This window comes from Tursiops truncatus, chromosome 2 (assembly GCF_011762595.2).
Source record: "Tursiops truncatus isolate mTurTru1 chromosome 2, mTurTru1.mat.Y, whole genome shotgun sequence".
Classification (NCBI taxonomy): Eukaryota; Metazoa; Chordata; class Mammalia; order Artiodactyla; family Delphinidae; genus Tursiops; species Tursiops truncatus.
The window spans coordinates 48,615,548-48,643,282 of record NC_047035.1 but is presented as its reverse complement, the minus strand read 5'-3'; the positions used below and the strand labels follow the sequence as shown (position 1 = coordinate 48,643,282).

Here is a 27,735-nt window from a genome sequence, read left to right as displayed (position 1 = left end):
ATGAGATTAGCAGGGCAGGGTGGCGATGGCTATTGAATGTAAACATAGAAAGTGCAAACATACTGAGACCTGGGGATTGAGGAGATGAATAAAACCAAGAAGGGAGACTGAGATGGAACTGACAGTAAAGTAAAATAAGAATCAAGAAAGACAGAAAATGGGATTTGCCTGGCGGTCCAGTGGTTAAGACTTCGCCTTCCAATGCAGGGGATGCGGGTTCGATCTCTGATCTGGGAGCTAAGCAATATTGTAACAAATTCCAAAAAGACTTTAAAATTTTTAAAAAAAGAAAGAAAATAACAAGTGTTGGCAAGGAGGTGGAGAAACTGAAACCCTTGTGCACTGCACTGGTGGTGGGATTGTAAAATAGTACATCTGCTATGGAGAACAGTATGGAGAAGCAGCCGCATAGCACAGGGAGATCAGCTCGGTGCTTTGTGACCACCTAGAGGGGTGGGATAGGGAGTGTGGGAGGGAGGGAGATGCAAGAGGGAAGAGATATGGGGACATATGTATATGTATAACTGGTTCACTTTGTTATAAAGCAGAAACTAACACACCATTGTAAAGCAATTATACTCCAATAAAGATGTTTAAAACTAACTAAATAAATAAAAATTTAAAAATAAAGTATTGTCCCTTAAAAAAATTTTTAAAAAATAGGATTAACATATGATCCAGCAGTCCCACTTCTGGGCATATTGAAAGCAGGATCTTGAAGAGGTATTTGTACTTCCATGTTCATAACGGCATTATTCACAATAGCCAAGAGGTGGAAGCAACCCCAGTGTTCATCAATGGATGAATGGATAAACAAAATGTGATATAAACATACAATGATATATTACTTAGCCTTAAAACGGGTAGAAATTCCACCACATGCTGCAATATAGATGAACCTCGAGGACATTATGCTAAATGAGATAAGCTGGTCACAAAAAGACAAATACGGTATGATTTCACTTACATCGGGTGTCTAAAGTAGTCAAACTCATAGAAACAGAAAGTAAAATTGTGGTTGCCAAGGGGTAGTGGGCGGGGGAAATGAGTTCAGTGGGCATAGAGTTGCAGTTTTGCAAGATGAAAAAGTTCTAGGGATCTGTTGTACAACAATGCGAATATAGTTAACACTACTAAACTGTACACTTAAAGATGGTTGCAATGGTAGATTTTGTTCTGTGCCCTTTACCACCATTCTGAATGAATCAATCAGGAAAGAAAGGGCAGCATCCCTGAAGTCAAATGAAGAAAGTGTTTAGGAAAAGGAAGCAAAGCACTGCGTTAAACGCTGCTAGAAGGTTATAGTTGCTGAATAATGGCCCCCAAAGATATCAAGTCCTAATCCCTGGAATCTGCAAATATTAACCTTATAAGGGTAAAGAGTCTTTGCAGATGTGATTAAGTTAAGGTTCTTGACATGAAATCATCATCCTAGATTATCCTGGTGGGTCCTAAATTCAATGATAAGTATCTTTACAAGACAGAGGCAGAGGGAGGTGACTCACAGAAGAGGAGGAGGAATTGTGACCACAGAGGCAGACATTGGGGTGATTTGGCCACAAGTCAAGGAATGCCAGCAGCCACCAGAAGCTGAAAGAGGCAAGAAATGGATTCTTTCCTGGAAAGTCCAGGGTAAATCATGGCCCTGCTTTCCACTTAGTGGCACTGATTTTGAACTTCTAGCTTCCAGAACTGGGAGAGAGTAAATTTCTGCTGTTTTAAGCCATGAAGTTGGTAGTAATTTGTTACAGCAACCATAGCAAACTAATTTGTTACAGCAACCATAGCAAACTAAGACCAAGGTCAAGTAAGATGAGGACCGAGAAATGCCCATTGGACTCGGCAAGCTGGGAGCTGGACCTGCTGGTGACCAAGACAAATGTAGTTTCTATAGAGTGGTGGGGGAAAGGCTATTTGGAGTGAGCACAGGAAGGAACTGCAGGAAGAGAAATGGATGCAGCGAGGCCAGACAAGCTTTCCAGGCCATCTGTAAAGGAAAGCCGAGAAATGGGTTTCTTGCTGGGGAGGGCGTGCAGAGTCAAGGGACAGGTTTTGTTGTTGTTGTTTTTCTTAAGATGGGAGATATTTTAGCATGTTTGTATGCTGATGGGATTGTTCCAATAAAGAGGAGAGGAAAATTGGTGATGCAGGAGAAAATGAGAAAAAAAGGGCAAGGATCAAGTCCTTTAATAGATAAGAAAATATGGGATCCCAGGCTGAAGTGAAGGGACTCCTCACCAAGACAGAGGAAACAACAGGGCACAAGCAGTTCCTCATCACAAGAGAAGAGAAGGCAGAGTTTATGAGCATAGAAGTGCACATGCACATAGGTTGGTGGGATTGGTCATGGTAGAATATGGGCGTTCTCTTCTAGGTGCTGCTCACTTTTCAGTGAAATAAGAAGTAAGGCCACCAGCTAAGAATGACGATGGAGAGAGAGAAGAGGTATTAGAGGCTCAAGGAGAAAGGAGAAGATGTGAGAAAAGTCAGTGGAAGTTGACTAAGGAAATGTGGAAGAAAAGCTGGACAGCACTAAGGACCCACTTGAAGTTAATATCTGTGAATTTGTGCTTATATGTTTACTCAACACTCTTAGCTGCTCAAGGGTAGATTGCGAGTTGGATTCAACCAGGGTTGGGGATTTTAGCAGCAGGTGTGCTGGAGGGAGAAAGAGGCAGAGTTGCTGTTTGTTTAAGGGGAGTGGCCACATGATGGACTGTGGGAGATAAGCCAGGTGAGGTGGCACACGAGGACGTGAGGGTCGTGAGAGACAGTGAAAAGGCAGCAGACTCAATGGATTGGTGTCCTGAATTCTTAGAATCAGGGTGCAGTGGGAGTAATCTGGAAAGACAGGAAATGAACATGAGAGAATGGGAAGCTTGAAACCGTTCTCTCAACCAGCTGGTCACAGGGCTTTTCTTCATATTTATCTACTTCCCTTGGACATTTAATTTTGGAATTTGGGCTGAAACTTAACTACATTGAGAGAGTCCCAGAGCTGTGGGATTTAATGATAGAGTGACAAGAGTGAAGCTACATTATTATCTCTTAAGCAAAAAAACTAGAAAGGAATCAAGCAGTCCTCCGTCCCAATCCTCTCATTTTACAGAAAAGGAAACTGAGGCCCAGAGGGGTGAAAGGACTTGTTTATTATTACTCAACCAAGTTGAAACTGGAATCCAGACCTCCAGCCTCGGAACCGACAGCTCTCTTTAATAGCCTCCACTGATCCTCACATGTTCTTCATGAACGTCAGTTCAGTACCTTGGAGAGCTATGACTGACAGCTCATTAAGCATCCTTGTGGCTCTGCTACCTCCATGCCCCTTTGTCTTTCCCTTCAGATTTTCATCAAAAGACACCACACATTTACTAAAACAAGATAGCTTCTAAAAAATTCCTTGGAAATCTACACAATTATCTCTTTCTCCTTCCACATAACATTAAACCTATTCTATTAAAATGTAGAGATCTGCTTAGCAAATACTATTCACTCACTAATCAAGGAACCCTTGTATCGCATTTGCTGGCTATTTAGGTTCTTTGCAAAAATAGTACAAAAAATAACTAAGGTGGAAAAATCAAGCCCAGTTCCTCTAGTCTAAATCAATTAAAATGTCTCACTGCTGGGTAGTGATCACCATAGGGTATTGAAGGGTCAGGAGAGAGAGTAGGATATTATTTTTATTTCATTGACCCCTCCCACATTCTCCTAATACGGTTTCTCTAACGGTGACCACACATGGGAGGGTATGTGGGGTAGGTGGGGAATTTAGTAAGAAATCTGAACCTTAATAATGCTTCCAATTTAGGGGGTAACAAAACGTTAGAAATAAGAAACAGTGAAAAGTGCATCTAACCAGGTATCTTAAACCCAGATTTAAGTCCTTGATTCTGACACTGGGTTGTAGACACCTTTTCTAAGGCAATTCATTTAATCACTCTAGCCCTTAAGTTTTGTTTTGTTTTTATCTGTGAAGTTAGAGTCTTGGTTTAGAGGGTTTCAAATGTCTCATATTTAGCTTGTCTTTAAGGGTTAGTGGCACAAATTTGCAGAAGAGCCATTTTCTAACTTGCTCATTCCTAGAAAAATCCTCAACCCTAATTCTGAAGAGGCCTTCCTTTTTATGAGCCCCCAGGACCTGCCAAAGCTGGACCAAACTTGTTAAATAAAACATAGGGCCGCTCGGGTTCCACATGTTTATAGATATTTTCTTAACATGTGTCACCAGTGATTAAAGTGTATTAATTCAGTGGTTATAAAACAGATTTCTGTTTTGGGTAGAGGGTTCTGCAAGGTAGCTTCTGGGTCCTGCTAAACTCTGAGATTTAATAACGTCATGAACTCCATGGTATATTAAGTAAGGCGAGTTAAGTTCACAGCCTTTCCTTTCGCAGAACTGCTCTTAGTACCTGGGGACTGGTCTCAAAAGTGTTCATTCTGAGGGCAGGCTAGAAAAGGAATAAAGTGAGTGGTCAAGTAGTTAAATAGCTCCTAAAAATAGTATCTACCGTTGAAGTGGTTTCAGGACTATATATACACAATTGTCAAAACCTTTTATCAGCACATGAAAGAAGGGTGAATTTTAATGTGTATAAATTATACCTTGATAAATTTGACTTTAAAAAAAATAGTATCTATAAGATGACTGGTTCCCAAGTCAACATTTCAGACAGTTCCTTTCACCCTTTGGAGATGGCAAATAAATAGCTGTCCTGGGGAGAAGAGTCCCTTTCTTGATTCTGCTCCCCACCAGCCCAGGGTATTTCTGAAGCAGTGTGGGCAATAGCTGTCCTTACTTTATGACAAAGTAAAAGAAAACTTGTCCCTTTCTCTTTAATTTCTTACATTTTTCTTCTATTCACTCCATATAATCAAAGGGATGTCGGTATGGAAATTTATTTTATGCACCTAGGGCAGTAGTTCTAAGAACAATATTGATTAAAAGAAGAAAAAATGACTCTGTACTATGTATCAGAGCTGTGTAATAGCCTTAAAAGATGTGATATAAAATTTGACACTTGAGTAATGGGGAAACATTAAAATAACTTCATTTTCTTAAAAATGTGGGGGGCAGAGGGAAAGGATAAATCTTGCAGAATGGATAATGAGAAAACATCTCAGAAGGTCAGCATTTACGCAGGACCCACCAAATGATTATGTATATTAGTTAATATTATCTTCCCAGCATGATATTACACACCAAAAATAAACACTTCAAGTGGGAGAAAGGCACTTGAAAATTACTGTGAAGGTGAACTTGGTTGTCTTTCGGTGGTAGGATTATAGGAAATTTTTGTTTTCTGAATCTCTGTTTTTTTCAGCCTTCCAATAATGGCTATGTATTTCTTTTATAAGAAAAAAATACATTTAAAAAAGTGAATTGCTCCCTGCCGTCCCTGAAACTCAACTAATAAAAAGGAGATGAGCCCTCCTGGTTTATGTTCTCAGGACTGTGGGATTCTGTCTGAGATGAGTGGTCACAGATTGGTCAAGGGGCCAGTGCTACAAAGGAGTGCTCCATATCAGACTGATGTTTACGCTTCCAAACTGCGTTTGTGTGTAATGTTGCACCTGGGAAAAGTTATTGATGATGTAGATGTTGCCCAAAACAACCAAATAATGGTGAGAGGGAAGGATGTGCACCGGTCTCAAGCTTCTATTTTGGCCCAAGAATGTGGGGATACTTGAAGATCAGATGAGATACAGCTAAGAGTCTGGGAGGCGCCCTTTCAGGGAACATGCTTTGTAAGCCCATTCGCTACCAAATGAAAGCCAGTGTAAGCAATCTGTATCCAGGAGCATCTGTTTGGTGGGGCTGTGGTGAGGGGCATGGATGATGCTGCGTGCCAGGTACTCATCCTCAGAAGCAGCAAATGTTTACTGAGGATCTACGGGGTGCTGGGGGTGATGGAGGACTTTCATTCTTTTAACAGTTATTTCTTGAGCACCTATGAACACGACAGACGAGGTCTTTGCTCTGAGCTTACATCTAGAGGAGGAGAGAGGCTGATCATCAATAAATTAATTTGATAATTCCAGATTATTTTAATACATTGAAGAAAATAAACAGGGTGATGTGCAGGAGAATGACAGGGGCTGGACAGGGGTCCTTTAGATAGTGTGATCAAGAGGAGACTTGGTGTTTGAATATAGGCCAGAAGGAGAAAGTAATAGCTATGGGTCGCACCACCCGGGGGCCTTGCAGCATTGCAAACAGGGGAGACAGCAAGTACAAGGGCCCCTTGATGAAACCTAGCTGAGTCTGTTTAACCAGTAAAGACAGACAGATTTAAAGCAATTTTGGAGCTAGAATAGCAGGTTTAATAAATATTTATGAGAACAATGGCTGGATAAAATAAAGATAATTAATAACACCAGTCAGCATGCTGTACTTTCTAAAGCCAGAGAAATGGCTTGCATTATTATTATTATTATTTGCAGTACGCGGGCCTCTCACTGTTGTGGCCTCTCCCGTTGCGGAGCACAGGCCCCGGACGCGCAAGCTCAGCGGCCATGTCTCACAGGCCCAGCCGCTCCGCGGCATGTGGGATCTTCCCGGACCGGGGCACGAACCTTGTGTCCCCTGCATCGGCAGCCGGACCCTCAACCACTGCGCCACCAGGGAAGCCCTGGCTTGCATTATTATAGCACAGGCTCGTAGGCTGGTGTGGCCTTGAGGGGCTGAGGAGGGTGCTATAGTCGCCGAGGAACATTCCTTGGCAGAAAAGAGGCTTGAGCTGGGCTATACAATATAGATGGGTGTGAGGGACGAGAGAGATGGCAAAGCCAAGGCTGCTGAGGGATGAGCTGTGTTTGGAGAACAGAGAACAGGCTGATTTGGCTGAAGATTAGGGCTGGTGATGTGGAGGAGCAGCTGGCAGGGGAGACTTTGATGGAAATTGTTGCTATGTGTGCACGGACACCTGCCGGCTTTGCATACAGGAAATTAAATCATCCTGAGGCGGAGGCAGAAGCCTGTCGGCCTCAGATACTAGGCTTGCAAGTTTAATTCTGTGACCACAGAGAACCTTTCAAACACTGTATGTGGATGTGAGCCTTTCCTTCCAGAAGATCCCAATGAAACAAAGTGCCGTCCTAGAATTATTGAGGTGGCCCACAGCGTGCTCACATCCGCCCAGTGGCCGGTTTCCTTAGAAACTTACTATGTGTAACAAGTGCACATGCTTCTGGGCCACACACACTAAACGTTCAATAAATCCTTGTTAACTAATTTTGTATCACAGCTGATTTTCAAAAAAATCAAATCTCTTTAAGGTTGTCAACACAAATTGGAAATTTCAAAATTGGAGGTAAAGATGGGTAAAGATTACCCATCCTCCCTCCTCCCCAAAAAAAGGTTCCCCCACTCTTTGGATTGTTTATTGAGTTCTTGCTTATTATTAAGGTCTTGATTAATAGTCACAGTTAGTCATAATCGTAGATTTTCCCCTTTGCCTTTCTTAGTCCCTGATTCCCTTTCCATGTTCCTTCCAGGTTACAGTGCTTAGTAGTTGCTCAATAAATGGTGGTGGTCATTCTCTCTATTCATGCCTGCTCCTTGTATAGCACTCCAGAATTTACAAAACACTGTCACAAATGTTAGACACACATGTGCAGTCTGGGAGTTGTCATTCCCACTCGACAACTGAGCCACTGAGTCCCAGAACGATTAAATGATTTCCCCGCTGTAAACAGCTGGGAGTATCAGCCCAGACTAGAATCCAGGTCTTCTCCTAGTACCTGTTTTTCCACTTTTGTACTATCTCTCAGTTGCATCACTGGGAATATCCCCAGACAACACAGTGATTAAAAACTAACCTGAATGGAGGACGTCCGATTCTTACTGGGGGGACTGTATTGGGGAGCTTAGCCAAGGGACTTCTGGTGTTACCATTTTGTAAACCTAAGGAGCCATCCGAGCAGTGGTGAGGCAGCTTGGGCAGGTGAGTCTTCCTGGACTCCAGGGGCTGCCTAAGGCTTGAGATCCACCAAGGATTTAGGATTAAGGCTGTGGGGTTTTTTTAAAGAAATTAATTAACCGATAGGTAATTTCCTACAGAGAGGCAGAGGGCTGCTGCCTGTCAGATCTGCCTCGCCTCTTGTTGTGGAGTATTAGACATCAGTAGGTTCACAGAGCCATTTCTGTGGAAACAGGCTCATTATTTTTCTTTTGTTGGAACCCTACTGATTCGTGGTCTGGGCTTCCATATTAAAAAAAAGAAAACCCAACATATGCCATATAAAATAATCATCTTGTTTCCTTGGAGTGAACAAAGCCCATCTAACATCTAAAAATGCCAGCTCCCATTTGTGGACACAAGCCATTTCCTTGTCCAAGGCTCAGATAAGAACTAAAAGCTTACATGTCATTTCTTAAGCTGCAACATGGCCTATTCACTCCTGCGGCATTTTACAAAATCCGTGAAATCCATGACTTTGAGTCAACATTTTTCCAGGGTTATGTGTTTGTCAAGGTCTTTAAAAGCGGCTAACTGAGGATCCTTCTTCCAAGAGGAAGCTGTATCTGTGGAGATGTGTTGTTTTGAAAACAACAGTTTGCTGGAAAGCGGAGAGCTGTCATTTCAATGAATGGTTTCTGGCAGCAAGTGAGACAGGGAGGCTTGTTGTGTCTTACTCTCCACCTACACAGCCTAGACGGCCCCCATGCTGATTTGAGGAAGTCAGACATCATCTTGTCTTTCTCCCATTTGGCAAGTGGCACCATCCCAGCAAACCACATGGAAATAGTACAGAATGGATTGATTGCTCCCTTGGTTCATTCTGTTCCCTCTTGGCCCCAGAGCACTTTTGGTTGGTACAGCTTCCACGTCAGCCCTCGTTCGCCTTAGCTCTCCCTGTAGCTGTACAGACAGTGAAAATTGCTATTATGTTTGTGAAAATGGCCAACCTGTACCATAGTCTCCAGGTTAGGATAAGTCTGCTGCCTCTAAAAACATGAATTGAGGTGGGCTAAAGGAAAAAATCTTTCCCTGGGGACCTTGCTTTAGAAACAGCTTTCTTGCTCACATTCTGACTTAATCTAAGTCTCCTCCAACCGGGGATGCGGTGCTTAATTCTCTAGAACTGTTGTGAGGATTAAATAGGATAATTCTTTAAAGTGCTTGGCCCAGTTCCTGACACATGGCAAGCCTTTGATTTATAAGCTAATATTCATTTTTAGTCTGAGTTCCTGGTGCTCTGCTGAAAGAACAGAGCTTTAGGCCTGGAAAATCGAGTTCTGGGAAATGGGAAACACTCAAAGATGTGGAGGGGAGATAGGAGGAGGGGAAAGTCACTTGGAAGGCTCCTGTTTGGTTTTGTTTACAAATTCGTCACCTTAGCCAGCATGGTGGTGGTGTCTGGCTGTCTGCATCCTCTCGGCCCCGTGAGCTCCCTGAGGCTCCCTGGGGAGGATACCTTCCCGTGCCTCCTTCCCTGCTCCCCTCCCTCTTGCTATGCTCACCAGTGCCTCCTGGACTCCTAGATCATTCCACAGCCTCCATCCTATGCAAGCCCTTCCATTCCTAAGCCTATGTGCACATACCCTCCCCTACACCCTGCCTATTCCCCCAACTTGCTCTCCATCTCTCCATTTTATTCCCATCTCTCCATTTTATTCTCCATCTCTAACCTCTACACTGCTCCTCAAAGATGAGCAAAGGCAAGTGAAGAAACCACGACATTGTGACACCCAAAAGAAACCTTTGTGACATCTCCAGTTGTTGAAACACATGATTGGGAAAAAAGTGAGTGAACAAGATGAATTCCACCCCTGATGCCCTGCGCCTTGAAAGTGTTGAGGGAAAAGCAACGAGCTTCACAAATAAATCCCTTATGGATTTTAAACGTCCCTAGTGGCTGGAGAACCAAAAGGAAATTCATGTTTGCTGAGGAGTAGAGATTGCAATGTGCTATTTTGGGATTTTCAAGTCAAAATGGCCAACTGGTATTAGAGGATAATGCCTGACAAAAAAACAACCCTGAAAGCTAGCAGGCTATTTTACAATTCCTATTTGATTCACAGTGTAGCCACTGTTCATACATTTACTAGTGTTCTGACTCTGAAAGCCCTTCACAGGAAAGGATATTAAATGTCCTCCCTATATAGAATCTAATCCATTTGATGATGATGTACTTACTTGTTGCAGAATAAATTAGAGTGGGGATCAAAAAATGAGTGGCAGAATGGCCAAGCTCAAACTTGGGTTGTGTGTCTGAACAGTTAACAAAGTCATTTTTCCAGGTGACTAATTGTAGAAACTCTGAAGAATTCTAAATTGGAATAGTTTGGAATTAGTCCTCTAATATAAAAGCAGCTACTAACCAATCCGCTATGCTAGGGCTAACTGACAAATGAGAATAATAAAGATAGCGAGTGACTGGGAAACTAAACCTCGAATTTGTTTTCTAGACCTAGACATTGTTTGTTTTATTGCCAATGTAATCCTAACCTGGAAATATACAAAACAAATAAATCAAACCCCCTCAGCACCTACTGCAAATATCAAAATGTAGTTCAGAGAAACACACAGTTGTAATTAAAATGAAAGGCCATAGGGAAACCTGCCTGGATCCACACTTTAAAAACACCATTAAAGTATGAAAAGAATGGAATCCGCCACAATTAACCTACAGTCTCTAAGGCAAAGATCCCTCAATCAAAACATTTCTTTATCTTTGTGCCACGGAAATAAGGGGTTGTGTGTTGATTCCCGACACTAAATGACAAGAAAATGTATGGTTTCTTAACAGAAAAGTTCCTCCTGAAAGAAATTAAAATACGGGATGTATTTTTAGAAAAAGAAAACTCATCTGATGGTTATAACAGGCCTGTCCCTCATTCTGGGGGATGGGGAACAAGTCTCATCAGTTGAAAATAATAAAATGTCTTCTGTTATTATTCACGGGTTGGAATTGGTGGGATAATTAGGACATTCTTCCATCAATCTCTAACACAAAAGCTCTGTGATTATTCTAGGGGTTTCTGTGGTTTGTAATTTTTTTTCCTCGCTGGCAGATATAACTCAGCATAATCTCATTCCACCAGTGCATTGCAAGAAAGAGACTATGCTCTTTTTTTAAATGAACATGGACTAAGCATCCATAAAGCGTAATAATGCTAATGAGAATTAGGAGCACTTACACTTATTCATCACTGGGAAGGTAATAGGGATCATAAGACATAAGTACGAAAGCCCAGTGTGTTGAACCTTTTCTTATGGAGTACTTTCTTTGAGCAGATTTTTCATTCATGGCTCTATGGCTATGTTTTCAGTGTCCTTTCTCACTGAGGGTACTGTGGACCTTTGGAACAGCATGATTCATTGTTGCCTGGCATTCTGCAGGGCATTAGAGTTCCTGCCTCTGCTCGCTAAATGTCAGTAGCCCCCTAGTCATTGTCATAACTCAGTCCACCCCCGCACATTTCCAAATGGTTCCTATTGGGTGACATCTCCCCTGGCTGAGAACTACTGCCGGTGGTTCTAGTGTGGGGCTTGGAGAATAAATTGAACCCCATTTGGAATTTCCAGAGAGTAGACTTTAGAATTTTAAAATGAGATATTGGCTGTAGGATTCTGAAAGAATGAATCTGCAGCATTATACCTCCTGATTCAAATTCAGAGATGTATAACCACTCATAGTCTGTGCCATAACTTGGTTGTCAGTCTGGGCCACTGCAAAGGTAAACTCCAGGGCATCGCAAAGCAGGCTAAAGACTAGGCTGATGGGGTGAGGGGGAGTGGTGTCCATAAATTAACCACCCTTTCTTATTAACTAAAAGGGGTTTTTTCGGTTTGTTTATTTTTAAGAGGGTTGTATCTGTATGTATTTTAAAGCTTTGTCTACATGATCTTTTCGGAGAATTTTACTTTTAGCTATTTCAGTTGTCAGTGTATTTAAACCATTTCCTTCCCTCTTAGAAAAATAATTTCAGCCCAATTTGGGTTACATGTAAAATGAAACAGAAACATTAGCAAAGAGTATCTGTGCTTGCCTGTTGAAACAGCCTGTGCATCTAACAGGATTCTGTCAACACTTTATCTTGGCCCCATTATGTTCACAAGGTACAGTGCCCTCTCCTCAACAGCACCTCTCACTGCGTGCAATTACTCTCAACTCAGGCAAGGGGCGGAAGGCAAAAGGTTTCCTCTTCCCCATTAAGAATCAGTGGTCTAGCATTTCTATACACTAAGGATAAACAAGCTGGAAAGGAAATTAAGAACACAATTCCATTTCCAATATCATGAAAAAGAATAAAATACTTAGGAATTAACTAAGGAGGTAAAAGAATTGTACAATAAAAACTTCAAAACATTGCTGAAAGAAATTTAAGAAGACATAAATAAACAGAAAGACATCCCATGTTCATAGATTGGAAGAATTAATATTGTTAAAATATCAGTATTACTCAAAGCAATCTACAGATTCAATGTAATCTGTATTAAAATTCCAGCAATAATTTTTGCAGAAATAGAAAAATCCATCCTAAAATTTGTGTGGAAGGTCAAGGTCCCTGAATAGCCAAAAAGAATCTTGAAAAAGAACAAGTTGGAGGACTCACACTTCATAATTTCAAAACTCACTACAGTAATAAAAAATTATGATACAGGCATAAAGATAGACATAGACCAATGGAATAGAGTAGAGAGCCCAGAAATAAACCCTCGCATATATAGTCGAATGATTTTCAACAACAGTGATGAGACCATTCAATAGAGAATGAACAATCTTTTCAACAACTGGTGCTGGGAAAACTAGATATCCACATGCAATAATAATAATAATAATAGAGTTGGACCCTTACCTCACACCATACACAAAAATTAACTCAAAATGGATCAAAGACATACATATAAGGGCTAAAACTATAAAACTCTTAGAAGAAAATGTAACAGAGGAAAACTTTTTGCTATAATTACCTGCATTTCTAACAAAGATAACCACAATAAGACTAACTTGTTCACAAATTAAGTCTAATTTCAATAAACTTGGCCTGATTATTTAGTGATTAACCATAGAGACTCTTTCAAAGTTTGCTTTGCTGGAACTTTTTATAAGAAATCTCAGATTAAACTCTTAAAATCCTCTCTAGGCTAGGAAGAGAAGCAGAGAATTTGCTGTCAGACTTTGCTTGCAGTACCTATAGATTTGGATGCATTTTTCTCTTTTTGAAATCAGCAAAATATCCTAAGGCTCCCAGACCTGCCAGGAGGTGACGTTCCTTACTCACCTGGTAAGGCTGCCAGGAACCCTGTAAACAGGGTTGGCTGATTTTTCCAAGGCGTTTTATTGGCTCCATAAAGTCAGCTTTAGTTCCTTAAAGCTTTCTGGTCATATCTGAGTCTATGTTTGTCTCTCTCAAATACAACATTCCAGTCAAAGCCTTGGACCAATGTTTCCAATTGTGTCCTGTTACAAGGAAAACAGATTCTTATTGAACTTATGCAAATAATTATATTGCCATGAAAATAAGAATACTCATGGAGAGTTTCTTAATTCCTGAGGGACAAAGTAGGGAAAAAAAGTAAATGTTTCATCTTTGTCCACAGAGGTATAATTTACCAAATTGCTCTAAGTCATGGGTAGCTTAAGAGAAAAGGGAAAATTTTTTCCTTAAATCTGGAAAAACAAAACATTAAAGAACCAGCAGTGTTTCAAATGAAAAGTCATAAAAATTATAATCATCCTCTTCAGTTCATTCAGTTCCATGTATAATAATGAATTCTTGTTGATCTTGGTCTTTTGTTAGCAGTTTTGTGAATCCAGTTTTCCTTAGAGTTCTATAAATCCTTACCCAGTTCAGTGGTATGATCTAAAAGTTATCAGAAGTCTGTATTCCACAGGACTTCTCAGAGTCCTTTCCATGAATTTCTCCGAAGAAGAAACACATTTGCAAAAGTCATCAAAGTAAAACAAAAAGTATAAATGACAAAAGACTTTAAAATGTCCAGGGTTAAAGATCTAATGAAAGCTCATTACAATGCTATTAACAAGGAAATTTAGTTATTTCTGTGACATACATTCTAAGGTAATAACTAGTAATAACATTATACCTGGACATATCAGATTTCTAGGAATTTCATATAATTTCTGGAACACTTATATACCTATACAAGTATAACATAAAGCAGGCCTGTATTAACTTATAATTTGACAATGCTTCCCATGTAACTTAACATATCAAATAAGCCTAATTAGTTAAACATCTCCCCTTTTTTTAATAAGTAGAGAGAACAAACCTTTTGAGATGTTCCAGGGAACCTCTGGAAAATCCCAAGTTACTTCCAGATCAAAAGACTTCATTTAGAATTTGATTTGGGGAAGTTTGTCAAAAATATCAAAGGGTTTGGACACTTGACTAAATGAGATCACAGATAATTATGAAACAATAATTATTTAATTAAAATGATAAAAGATTTTAAAGGCAAATACAGAAGGTTACATAGTTTTAAGCAAAATTTAGCTCTTATTATTAAGGCTCACTTAGGTAATCAAAGACCTGATAAAGACAACATGAAGCACAGAAAATTATTTTAGTAAAACATAAAATCTTTGCTTCCTAGGCAGATTACTTACAAGGTAAAGAAAAACCTTTCACAGTCTCTTATCAGGAGCAGACCAAGAGTTCAATAAAACTTGCTCTTTTAAGCAGAAAATTAAACTTTAGTTTTACATAAGCACACTGTTGATATTAAAGCTTATTTTTAAACCCTTATATTAACAATTCATTTTAGCCAGCTCCATTACCCAAGGTTAAAGTCTCTCTTTCTCTCTCACTTCCCAACTTTCTATTTTCATTTAGTTTGTCCTTTGTTTCTCTTTTTCCCATTGTGAAATAACAAGCCTTACTTTAAGATAAAGTTACCTTCATTTCCCTTAAGAAAAATGCATCTTCATACCTCATACCTTTTTTTTTTAACATCTTTATTGGAGTATAATTGCTTTACAATGCGTGTTAGTTTCTGCTTTATAACAAAGTGAATCAGTTATACATATACATATGTTCCCATATCTCTTCCCTCTTGCGTCTCCCTCCCTCCCACCCTCCCTATCCCACCCCTCTAGGACCACGTAGCTGATCTCCCTGTGCTATGCAGATACTTCCCACTAGCAATCTATTTTACATTTGGTAGTGTATATATGTCCATGCCACTCTCTCACTTTGTCACAGCTTACCATTCCCCCTCCCCATATCCTCAAGTCCATGCTCTAGTAGGTCTGTATCTTTATTCCTGTCTTATCCCTATCCCATGACCTTTTTTTTTCTCTTAGATTCCATATATATGTGTTAGCATACGGTATTTGTTTTTCTCTTTCTGACTTACTTCACTCTGTATGACAGACTCTACGTCCATCCACCTCACTACAAATAACTCAATTTCGTTTCTTTTTATGGCTGGGTAATATTCCATTGTATATATGTGCCACATCTTCTTTATCCATTCATCTGTTGATGGACACTTAGGTTGCTTCCATGTCCTGGCTATTGTAAATAGAGCTGCAATGAACATTTTGGTACATGACTCTTTTTGAATTATGGTTTTCTCAGGGTATACGCCCAGTAGTGGGATTGCTGTGTCGTATGGTAGTTCTATTTGCAGTTTTTTAAGGAACCTCCATACTGTTCTCCATAGTGGCTGTATCAATTTACATTCCCACCAACAGTGCAAGAGTGTTCCCTTTTCTCCACACCCTCTCCAGCATTTATTGTTTCTAGATTTTTTGATGGTGGCCATTCTGACTGGTGTGAGATGATACCTTATTATAGCTTGGATTTGCATTTCTGTAATGATTAGTGATGTTGAGCATCATTTCATGTGTTTGTTGGCAATCTGTATATCTTCTTTGGAGAAATGTCTGTTTAGGTCTTCTGCCCATTTTTGGATTGGGTTGTTTGTTTTTTTGTTATTGAGCTGCATGAGCTGCTTGTAAATTTTGGAGACTAATCCTGGTTGTCTTTTCGTCTTCTTTATGGTTTCCTTTGCTGTGCAAAAGCTTTGAAGTTTCATTAGGTTCCATTTGTTTATTTTTGTTTTTATTTCCATTTCTCTAGGAGGTGGGTCAAAAAGGATCTTGCTGTGATTTATGTCATAGAGTGTTCTGCCTATGTTTTCCTCTAAGAGTTTGATAGTGTCTGGCCTTACATTTAGGTCTTTAATCCATTTTGAGTTTATTTTTGTGTATGGTGTTAAGGAGTGTTCTAATTTCATTCCTTTACATGTAGCTGTCCAGTTTTCCCAGCACCACTTATTGAAGAGGATGTCTTTTCTCCACTGTATATTATTGCCTCCTTTATCAAAGATAAGGTGACCATATGTGCATGGGTTTATCGCTGAGCTTTCTAACCTGTTCCATTGATCTATATTTCTGTTTTTGTGCCAGTACCATACTGTCTTGATTACTGTAGCTTTGTAGTAATAGTCTGAAGTCAGGGAGCCTGATTCCTCCAGCTCCATTTTTCTTTCTCAAGATTGCTTTGGCTTTTCGGGGTCTTTTGTGTTTCCATACAAATTGTGAAATTTTTTGTTCTAGTTCTGTGAAAAATGCCACTGGTAGTTTGATAGGGATTGCATTGAATCTGTAGATTGCTTTGGGTAGTAGAGTCATTTTCACAATGTTGATTCATCCAATCCAAGGACATGGTATATCTGTCCATCTATTTGTATCATCTTTAATTTCTTTCATCAGTGTCTTATAATTTTCTGCATACAGGTCTTTTGTCTCCGTAGGTAGGTTTATTCCTAGATATTTTATTCTTTTTGTTGCAGTGGTAAATGGGAGTGTTTTCTTGATTTCACTTTCAGATTTTTCATCACTAGCGTATATGAAAGACAGATTTCTGTGCATTAATTTTGTATCCTGCTGCTTTACCAGATTCATTGATTACCTCTAGTAGTTTTCTGGTAGCATCTTTAGGATTCTCTATGTAGAGTATCATGTCATCTGCAAACAGTGACAGATTTACTTCTTTTATGATTTGGATTCCTTTTATTTCCTTTTCTTCTCTGATTGCTGTGGCTAAAACTTCCAAAACTATGTTGAATAAGAGTGGTGAGAGTGGGCAACCTTGTCTTCTTCCTGATCTTAGTGGAAATGGTTTCAGATTTTCACCATTGAGGACGATGTTAGCTGTGGGTTTGTCATATATGGCCTTTATTATGTTGAGGAAAGTTCTCTCTATGCCTACTTTCTGCAGGGTTTTTATCATAAATGGTTGTTGAATTTTGTCGAAAGCTTTCTCTTCATCTATTGAGATACTCATATGGTTTTTCTCCTTCAATTTGTTAATATGGTGTATCACATTGATTGATTTGCCTATATTGAAGAATCCTTGCATTCCTGGGATAAACCCCACTTGATCATGGTGTATGATCCTTTTAATGTGCTGTTGGATTCTGTTGCTAGTATTTTGTTGAGGATTTTTGCATCTATGTTCATCAGTGATATTAGCCTGCAGTTTTCTTTCTTTGTGACATCTTTTTCTGGTTTTGGTATCAGGGTGATGGTAGAATGAGTTTGTGAGTGTTCCTCCCTCTGTTATATTTTGGAAGAGTTTGAGAAGGAGAGGTGTTCGCTCTTCTCTAAATGTTTGCTAGAATTCGCCTGTGAAGCCATCTGGTCCTGGGCTTTTGTTTGTTGGAAGATTTTTAATCACAGTTTCTATTTCAGTGCTTGTGATTGGTCTGTTCATATTTTCTATTTCTTTCTGGTTCAGTCTCAGCAGGTTGTGCATTTCTAAGAATTTGTCCATTTCTTCCAGGTTGTCTATTTTATTGGCATACAGTTGCTTGTAGTAATCTCTCATGATCCTTTGTATTTCTGTTCTGTCAGTTGTTACTTCTCCTTTATCATTTCTAATTCTATTGATTTGAGTCTTCTCCCTTTTTTTCTTGATGAGTCTGGCTAATGGTTTATCAATTTTGTTTACCTTCTCAAAGAACCAACTTTTACTTTAATTGATCTTTGCTATCATTTCCTTCATTACTTTTTCATTTATTTCTGATCTGATCTTTATGATTTCTTTCCGTCAGCTAACTTTGGGGTTTTTTGGTTTCCTTCTCTAATTGCTTTAGGGGAAAGGTTAGGTGGTTTATTTGAGATGTTTCTTGTTTCTTAAGGTAGGATTGTATTGCTATAAACTTCCCTCTTAGAACTGCTTTTGCTGCATCCCATAGGTTTTGGGTCATCGTGTCTCCATTGTCATTTGTTTCTAGGTATTTTTTGATTTCCTCTTTGATTTCTTCAGTGATCACTTCGTTATTAAGTAGTGTATTGTTTAGCCTCCATGTGTTTGTATTTTTTACAGATCTTTTCCTGTAATTGATATCTAGTCTCATAGCATTGTGGTCAGAAAAGATACTTGATATGATTTCAATTTTCTTAAATTTACCAAGGCTTGATTTGTGACCCAAGATATGATCTATCCTGGAGAATGTTCCATGAGCACTTGAGAAAAACGTGTATTCTGTTGTTTTTGGATGGAATGCTCTATAAATATCAATTAAGTCCATCTTGTTTAATGCATCATTTAAAGCCTGTGTTTCCTTATTTATTTTCATTTTGGTTGATCTCTCCATTGGTGAAAGTGGGGTGTTAAAGTCCCCTCCCATGATTGTGTTACTGTTGATTTCCCCTTTTATGGCTGTTAGTATTTGCCTTATGTATTGAGGTGCTCCTATGTTGGGTGCATAAATATTTACAATTGTTATATCTTCTTCTTGGATCGATCTCTTGATCATTATGTAGTGTCCTTCTTTGTCTTTTGTAAAAGTCTTTATTTTAAAGTCTATTTTGTGTGATATGAGAATTGCTACCCCAGCTTTCTTCTGATTTGCATTTGCATGGAATATCTTTTTCCATCCCCTCACTTTCAGTCTGTATGTGTCCCTAGGTCTGAAGTGGGTCTCTTGTAGGCAGCATATATACAGGTCTTGTTTTTGTATCCATTTAGCCAGTCTGTGTCTTTTGGTGGGAGCATTTAATCCATTTACATTTAAGGTAATTATTGATATGTATGTTCCTATTCCCATTTTGTTAATTGTTTTGGGTTTGTTACTGTAGGTCTTTTCCTCCTCTTGTGTTTCTTGCCTAGAGAAGTTCCTTTAGCATTTGTTGTAAAGCTGGTTTGGTGGTGCTGAACTCTCTCAGCTTTTGCTTGTCTGTAAAGGTTTTAATTTCTCTATCAAATCTGAATGAGATCCTTACTGGGTAGAGTAATCTTGTTTGTAGGTTTTTCTCCTTCATTACTTTAAATATGTCCTGCCACTCCCTTCTGGCTTGCAGAGTTTCTGCTGAAAGATCAGCTGTTAATCTTAAGGGGATTCCCCTGTGTGTTGTTTTTCCATTGCTGCTTCTAATATATTTTCTTTGTATTTAATTTTTGATAGTTTGATTAATATGTGTCTTGGTGTGTTTCTCCTTGGATTTATCCTGCATGGGACTCTCTGTGCTTCCTGGACTTGATTAACTATTTCCTTTCCCATATTAGGGAAGTTTTCAACTATAGTCTTTTCAAATATTTTCTCAGTCCCTTTCTTTTTCTCTTCTTCTTCTGGAACCCCTATAATTCGAATGTTGGTGCATTTAATGTTGTCCCAGAGGTCTCTGAGACTGTCCTCAGTTCTTTTCATTCTTTTTTCTTTATTCTGCTCTGCAGTAAATATTGCAGTAGACAATTTTATCTTCCAGGTCACTTATCCGTTCTTCTGCCTCAGTTATTCTGCTATTGATCCCTTCTAGAGTATTTTTCATTTCATTTATTGTGTTGTTCATCATTGTTTGTTTCATCTTTAGTTCTTCTAGGTCCTTGTTAAATGTTTCTTGCATTTTCTCTATTCTATTTCCAAGATTTTGGATCATCTTTACTATCATTATTCTGAATTCTTTTTCAAGTAGACTGCCTATTTCCTCTTCATTTGTTAGGTCTGGTGGGTGTTACCTTGCTCCTTCATCTGCTGTGTGTTTTTCTGTCTTTTCATTTTGCCTATCTTACTATGTTTGGGGTCTCCTTTTCGTAGGCTGCAGGTTCGTAGTTCCCATTGTTTTTGGTGTCTGTCCCCAGTGACTAAGGTTGGTTCAGTGGGTTGTGTAGGTTTCCTGGTGGAGGGGACTAGTGCTTGTGTTCTGGTGGATGAGGCTGGATCTTGTCTTTCTGGTGGGCAGGTCCACGTCTGGTGGTGTGTTGTGGAGTGTCTATGGCCTTATTATGATTTTAGGCAGCCTCTCTGCTAATGGATAAAGCTGTGTCTGTCTTGCTAGTTGTTTGGCATAGGGTGTGCAGCACTGTAGCTTACTGGTCGTTGAGTGAAGCTGGGTGTTGTTGTTGAGATGGCGATCTCTGGGAGATTTTCGCCATTTGATATTACGTGGAGCTGGGAGGTCTCTTGTGGACCAGTGTCCTGAAGTTGGCTCTCCAACCTCAGTGGCAAGCCCTGACGCCTGGCTGGAGCACCAAGAGACTGTCCTCCACACGGCTCAGAATAAAAGGGAGAAAAAATAGAAAGAAAGAGGATAAAATAAAATAAAGATAAAATAAAGTTATTAAAATATTAAAAAATAATTATTAAGAAGAAAATTTTAAAAAGTAAAAACAAACAAAAAACGGACGAACAGAACCCTAGGACAAATGGTGACAGCAAAGCTACACAGACAAAATCTCACACAGAAGCGTACACATACACGCTCACAAAAAGAGGAAAAGGGGAAAAAATCATCTATCTTGCTCCCAAAGTCCACCTCAATTTGGGATGATTCGTTGTCTATTCAGGTATTCCACAGATGCAGGGTACATCAAGTTGATTGTGGAGATTTAATCTGCTGCTCCTGAGGCTGCTGGGAGAAATTTCCCTTTCTCTGCTTTGTTCGCAGGGCTCCCGGGGTTCAGCTTTGGATTTGGCCCCGCCTCTGCGTGTAGGTCGCCTGAGGGCATCTGTTCTTTGCTCAGACAGGACAGGGTTAAAGGAACTGCTGATTCGGGGGCTCTGGCTCACTCAGGCCAGGGGGAGGGAAGGGTACGGATGAGGGGCGAGCCTGCAGCGGCAGAGGCCAGCGGGATGTTGCACCAGCCTGAGGCGCGCCGTGCGTTCTCCTGGGGAAGTTGTCCCTGGATCACAGGACCCTGGCAGTGGTGGGCTGTGCAGGCTCTCGGGAGGGGCGGTGGGGATAGTGACCTGTGCTCGCACACAGGCTTGTTGGTGGTGGCAGCAGCAGCCTTAGCATCTCATGCCTGTCTCTGGGGTCCGCGCTGATAGCTGCGGGTCGCGCCGTCTCTGGAGCTCCTTTAAACAGCGCTCTTAATCCCCTCTCCTCGCGCACCAGGAAACAAAGAGGCAAGAAAAAGTCTCTTGCCTTTTCGGCAGGTTCAGACGTTTTCCCGGACTCCCTTCTGGCTAGCCATGGCGCACTAGCCCCCTTCAGGCTGTGTTCACGCCGCCAACCCCAGTCCTCTCCCGGCGCTCCGACCGAAGCCCAAGCCTCAGCTCCCAGCCCCCTCCCGCCCCGGCGGGTGAGCAGACAAGCCTCTTGGGATGGTGAGTGCTGGTCGGCACCGATCCTCTGTGCGGGAATCTCTCCGCTTTGCCCTCCGCACCCGGGTGGCTGCGCTCTCCTCCGCTGTGCCGAAGCGTCCCCGCTCCGCCACCCGCAGTCTCCGCCCTCAAAGGGGCTTCCTAGTTTGTGGAAACCTTTCCTCCTTCACAGCTCCCTCGCGCTGGTGCAGGGCCTGTCCCTATTCTTTTGTCTCTGTTTATTCTTTTTTCTTTTGCCCTGCCCAGGTACGTGGGGAGTTTCTTGCCTTTTGGGAGGTCTGAGGTCTTCTGTCAGCGTTCAGTGGGTGATCTATAGGAGTTGTTCCACATGTAGATGTATTTCTGATGTATCTGTGGGGAGGAAGGTGATCTCTCTGGCGTCCTACTCTTCTGCCATCTTCTCCTGAATCCCCCTCATACCTTTTTTAACCCTAAACACAACCTACTTTTCTTACACAGAAATGTTTTTCTTATTATTTTTGGTAGTTCCAATTGCATTTATAAATTAGAATTTTTAATTTGTAGAAACCTTAATTTCTAGTAAAAACCAAGAAGTAAGCAGTTGTGAATTGTACATTATACCAGCATTCTTGGATTGGCAAATTTATGAATACATTTTATAATTTCTAAAAGCATATGTTTCTTTGTATTGTAACCTTTCAATGTGGTACATAATATTTCCTAATAGACCCAAATATCTTTAGTTTCTCTGTAATCAGAAACCAAAAGTGGATAAACCCATGTTCAATAATTAATGTTTCTGTGTCTTATCTTATTTGGAAATTATCTAGATATTCCATACATTTCTATCATTTAATTTAACTTAGCAAAACTCTAAGGGTATAAGTTACCAAAGGGAGTTGGGAAACTATTTAAGTATATATCATAAAACATAATTATTATTGAAAAGTTCACTTAAAAATTTTTAGCTCACTTACATTTATTTAATTCACTTGTTCCCAACAGTCATATCTAGATCACTCATGAAAATTTCCTAAGACATCAAAGTGGCCAGCCATCATTTTGAGTTATTTTTCTTGTTTACAAATTTTGCAACAGAGATAACATGAGCTTACTTGACTAGTAAACCCAGGTAGAATAAAAGTTGCATGTCTGCATTATATTTAATGCTGATGATTCTGAAGACATGTCTATTTTAACGAACTTAAACTAGCATTTATTTAGCAAAGGATATCCCACATCACATGAACTTGAAAAACATTTGAGTTAGTTTCTATGTTTCTGAGTTTTAGGAATGCTTAATTCATAAGAGCTTAAGTTTAAGCCAGTTAAATAGAGCTCATTTACAAAATGATTTTGGCAATACCATACAGAGGTAGAAAAATATCACATATACATAACATAGATTTATAGACATATGTAAACACACAGACAGACACAGAGACTTTATAGCTTTTGTTCTAAAACTTTAGCCATGAATCAGGTACAATAAAATAACACTCGCTAGTTTATAAATAACAGTTGAATTCAAATTATATCTCTGTAGGACAGAACAAGTTAAGCTCACTCTCTTAAATGGCTAAAGCTTTTTACTAATGTTTGTGCAGGAGACTTTTAAGATTTGTGTTTGTCCTTGACAAGTAATCTTATGAATGCTGTGGACTAGATTTAGGCCAGTGAGTTTATAGTAGTTTGTATTTTTAAAAGCCTCCCCCCTCCTTTTTTTATCTTGTGTCTCAGGCAATTGTGAGCAGTGTTCTATTTACCTCTTGAGCTGTTTGCTTTATAAATACATGATAAGATTTAGATCTTCAAGGGACAGGGAAAGAATGTAGGAATTTGGGAGTGTATCTATTATCAGAAGTCTAAGGTAATTACTATTTAATTTTTTCCTTCTTTTTCTTAAGTCAGGACAATTGTACTTCCAATGTCTTGATTTTTTAATTATATCTGCAAATACCTGAAGGCAAATGGGAAAGGGTCTGAGTGGACTTTGAGCTGCTCTCAGAGCTCTGCTTTTGTTTTTCTGAAGATTCAAGTTGCAAATCAAGTATTGTTGATTATAGTTCCTTTTTTTCTCCTGCAATCTGTCTTCAAAGAATTGGGTAGGGGCTTCCATCATAATGCTTAGAGGTTGACTAGTTCACCCAGGCACACTATTTTGAATTTGCCTTTTTAAATTTAGGAGAAAATTTCATATTAAGGAAGAAATTAAAAGATTTCTGTTTTCTGGAGCTTCAGGGCTTAATGCAGTATGCCTTTGAAAAGTCTGTACAAAGCATTTTATAAAGGCCTTTGGATGTTCTCCTTTTTCTGAGTGTACAATTTAACCTTAGACCAATTCACCTTGGGCGGGAAAGCCTCTACCTTTGCATATCATATATAATATTTAATATATAATATAATGTAATATTTGCTAAACATCAGCCTCCACCTGGTCCATTTCCTGACCATTTTATAGGAGGGCCTGGGAGAAATTCTGGTCATCTGTTTCCTCTGGGAGAAGGGCTGTAAATGGCCAATACTCTTTTAAATACATCTTTAAATTTGGTAGGATCTTCTGAAAGTGGAGGTAAATGGCTTTGTCATTTAAAAGGTCTGTTGCTTTCCAGGGGATATGAATTCTTTGTGGTGTTGGGTGGAGGGGTCCAGGATACATCTACAAAGGACATTGTATAGAAAGACCTGAAGCTGGCAGAGCCTGATTATGAGCCCTGGAAAGTAGGAGGAGTTGTAAGGAATAGCAAAGAAGGCCTTACTCTCCATCCTGGATACGTCTGTTAAATTTACTTCCCGGCTTTCGGCATTTGCATGAGTAACCTGTATACTTGAGGCCTAGAGATCAGAGTGCTCTCTATAAATCTTTTAGGGAATGGGAAGTTAAAACAGGCAGCTGGGTGTTTAAGGGGAAGGTGGAGGAGTTTGAGGAGCTAAGGGAATTTACTGAGGAGATGGGGCCAGATTTTTTAAAGGGGGAATTTATGTTGGATGTGGTCTTTAATTTTTTTTTCTAAGTCAAATGTCTGTTCTTTCATCTTGTTAAAAGGGTCCCTAAGGCTAGACATTATATTCCTTTGTGTTCTCTTTTTTTTTTTTTTTTTTCGGTACGCGGGCCTCTCACTGTTGTAGCCTCTCCCATTGCGGAGCACAGGCTCCGGACACGCAGGCTCAGCGGCCATGGCTCACGGGCCTAGCCGCTCCGCGGCATGTGGGATCTTCCCGGATCGGGGCACGAACCCGTGTCCCCTGCATTGGCAGGCGGACTCTCAACCACTACGCCACCAGGGAAGCCCTTGTGTTCTCTTTTTAATTTGGTCTTTCCATAGGTACCAGTAAGACAGTCGTTTAGAATGAGAGTGCTCTTAAAAACTCTCTTTCTTTCAAATGTTGCCAGTTCAAAGGATCCTTTGGCCATTGATGAGTAGGAACTTACATTAATCTCAATAGAGACTCAAACCAGTAAGTCTTTTTACAGTTTAACCATGGATGCAAGAGGCATCACAAAGGACAGTACAAAAGACATAGTCCTCAGAAGATCCAGAGACTTCATTCCATATTTAACCTAAGAAAGCAAAGTTGTCATAGGTAGTAAGAACGGTATAGTGCAAACAGTGTCTCTGGTCTCTCACAAGAGCATGAGGCCACTCTAGTCACAGACCTACTAATCTATGACACCAGGCAGGCATTAATAGAATGAGACTTTTCCAGCACTAGCAAGACAACGAAGGCTGAGATGACAAAGGCCCCTTATGACAAACTTCCCTGAAAGCTGGCACAGTTGGACAAAGAGAACATTGCTTGTGACTTCATGTCTTGGAATCCAGTCTATTCAACTGGCCACCAAGTGCAAGCTATTACTTGCATTCTCCGGCTAGCAGAAACCAGAGAATATTCTTACTGCTCATAGAGTTATGCTTTCAGGACATAGAACAAGATGAAAGGAAAACTTCACCCAGTTTTTACATTAGAGGACCCAGAGCAAAGTTTGTCTAAATAGCTCCCAGTCTCTTGAGAACCGTGAACTCACCAGCGTGTGAAACCAGATCAGACAACAGGCTTCTAGAACCTATGCCTGTGTTCTGCCCTATGGTTCTTCTCCTTATGAGAAATGACACAAAAGGCAGAGAAAAAGGAAAACAATGCCCATCTCTGGGAGAAAAGGAATAAATAGATAACAAGAGTACTCACAACGTATCTTTACAAGTTGCCATACCCAAGGAACTAATTCATAAAAATATTTTCTCCTACTAATCTGAATTTAGAAAAAGAAAAGGATTCTTACCATTCTCACTTCTATGAGAGCTTGCAGGCAGAGACCTGGGAGACTGATTTGGTACGAATTCTTTCCTTCTGCCAGCACCCACCAGAGCTCCCAGGGTCTCTCAGCTGCCGCAGCCCGAGAGTGAACTGTGTACAGGCACCAAAACTGGAGAGGAGGAAAACTTTCCCCTTCTTCCATTCTCGATTCTTTGGCTTGTCTAATAATTAAATTGACATAAGATTAACAGGAGAGGGCTCGCCTGGTGGCGCAGTGGTTGAGAGTCCGCCTGCCGATTCATGGGGACACGGGTTTGTGCCCCGGTCCGGGAAGATCCCATATGCCGCGGAGCGGCTGGGCCCGTGAGCCACGGCCGCTGAGCCTGCGCGTCCGGAGCCTGTGCTCCACAACGGGAGAGGCCACAACAGTGAGAGGGCCGCGTACCGCAAAAAAAAAAAAAAAAAAAAAAAAAAAAAAAAAAAAAGATTAACAGGAGAAAAACAAATTTAATTTTGTACATATACATGAGCCCATAAAGAAATGAGACTCAAAGAAGTGACCAAAGCAGGCAGCTTTTATACCTTTTAGACAGGGAAACAATATGTTTGTGAATCAACAAGATGAATGGACCTGGGCTTGGGATAGCAAATTACTGAAGAAGTAACAAGGTTTGTCGATACAGCCTTCTGGGCTCTGAATTTCCTGTCTCTGGCAATAAGGATGCCTTCTACCTTCCTGGTAGAGGGAGGGTGCCTTCACACAGGAGATTTATTTCCTGCTTTCAGGGGGACAAAGAGAGTGAGGGTATTCTTGCACTGGCTATTTTCTTAACTAACTTCAATTCAAAATAACCAGTATGCCATAGTGACATATCTTGGAGTGGCATATTCTTTTCTCCTTCAAAATAATGGAGCATAACATTCACAACTTTAGTTTTGGCAGTGATTTCCCAGCTCTAACACCAAAGGCATAGGCAACCAAAGAAAAAAATAGAAACATTTGACTTCCTGAAAATTAAAAACTTTTATGCATCAAAGTACACTATCAACAGAGTGACAAGGCAATCCATGGAATGGGAGAAAATATTTGCAAACCATATATCTGATTAGAGATTGGTATCCAGAATATATAGAAAATTCCTAAAACTCAACAACAAGAATCCTGATTTTAAAAGGCTTGAATAGACATTTCTCCAAAAAAAGATATCCAAATGGCCAATGAGCACATGAAAAGTCGTATCACTACTCATTTGGGAAATGCAAATTGAACTATAATGAGGTACCACCTCACACCCATTAGGATGGCTACTATTTTAAAAAAAGAAAAAAAAAAGAATGTGTTCATGAGGATGAAGAGAAACTGGAACCCTTGTGCACTTTTAGTGATAATGTAAAATGGTACAGCTGCTACGGAAAACAGTATTGCTGTCCCTCAAAAAATTAAAAATAGACTTACCCTATATGATCCAACAACCCCATTTCTGGGTATATACTCAAAAGAACTGAAAGCAGAGTCTTGAAGAGATATGTGTACTCCCATATTCACAGCAACATTACTCACAGTAGCTAGAATGTGAAAGCATCCCAAGTGTCCGTCAACAGATGAATTGATAAAATATGGTGTATACATAGAATGTAATATTATTCAGCCTTAAAAAGGAAGGAAATTCTGACACATGCTACAACATGAATGAACCTTGAGGACATTATGCTAAGTGAAACAGGACAGTCATGTAAAGACAAATACTGTATGATTCCACTTCTGTGAGGTACCTAGAGTAATCAAAATCATAGAGGCGGAAAGTAGAATGGTGGTTTCCCAGGCTGCGGGAGAAAGGAATGGGTGTTATTGTTTAATGGGTACAGAGTTTCAGATTTGTAAGATGAAAAGAGGTGTGTGTGTGTGTGTGTGTGTGTGTGTGTGAGTGTGAGTGTGTGTGATGCATTGTCCAAATGCTTCAAGCTTAGAAGATAAGCTAACTTTATC

General features: G+C 40.1%; 1 protein-coding gene across 4 annotated transcripts in view; it reads left to right on the top strand.

Moving 5' to 3' along the window:
* The window catches only part of GNG2 (G protein subunit gamma 2), a 139,583-nt gene that overhangs the window by 80,625 nt on the left and 31,223 nt on the right, over positions 1 to 27,735 (top strand). Inside the window, exon 1 of one of the 4 annotated variants that reach the window (XM_073800466.1) lies at positions 20,895 to 20,913. The exons of the other annotated variants lie outside the window; for them this stretch is intronic. The gene's annotated coding sequence lies outside the window, so the exon portion shown is untranslated. Of the gene's footprint in view, positions 1 to 20,894; positions 20,914 to 27,735 lie in introns of those variants that run through there. 4 annotated transcript variants of the gene reach the window in all.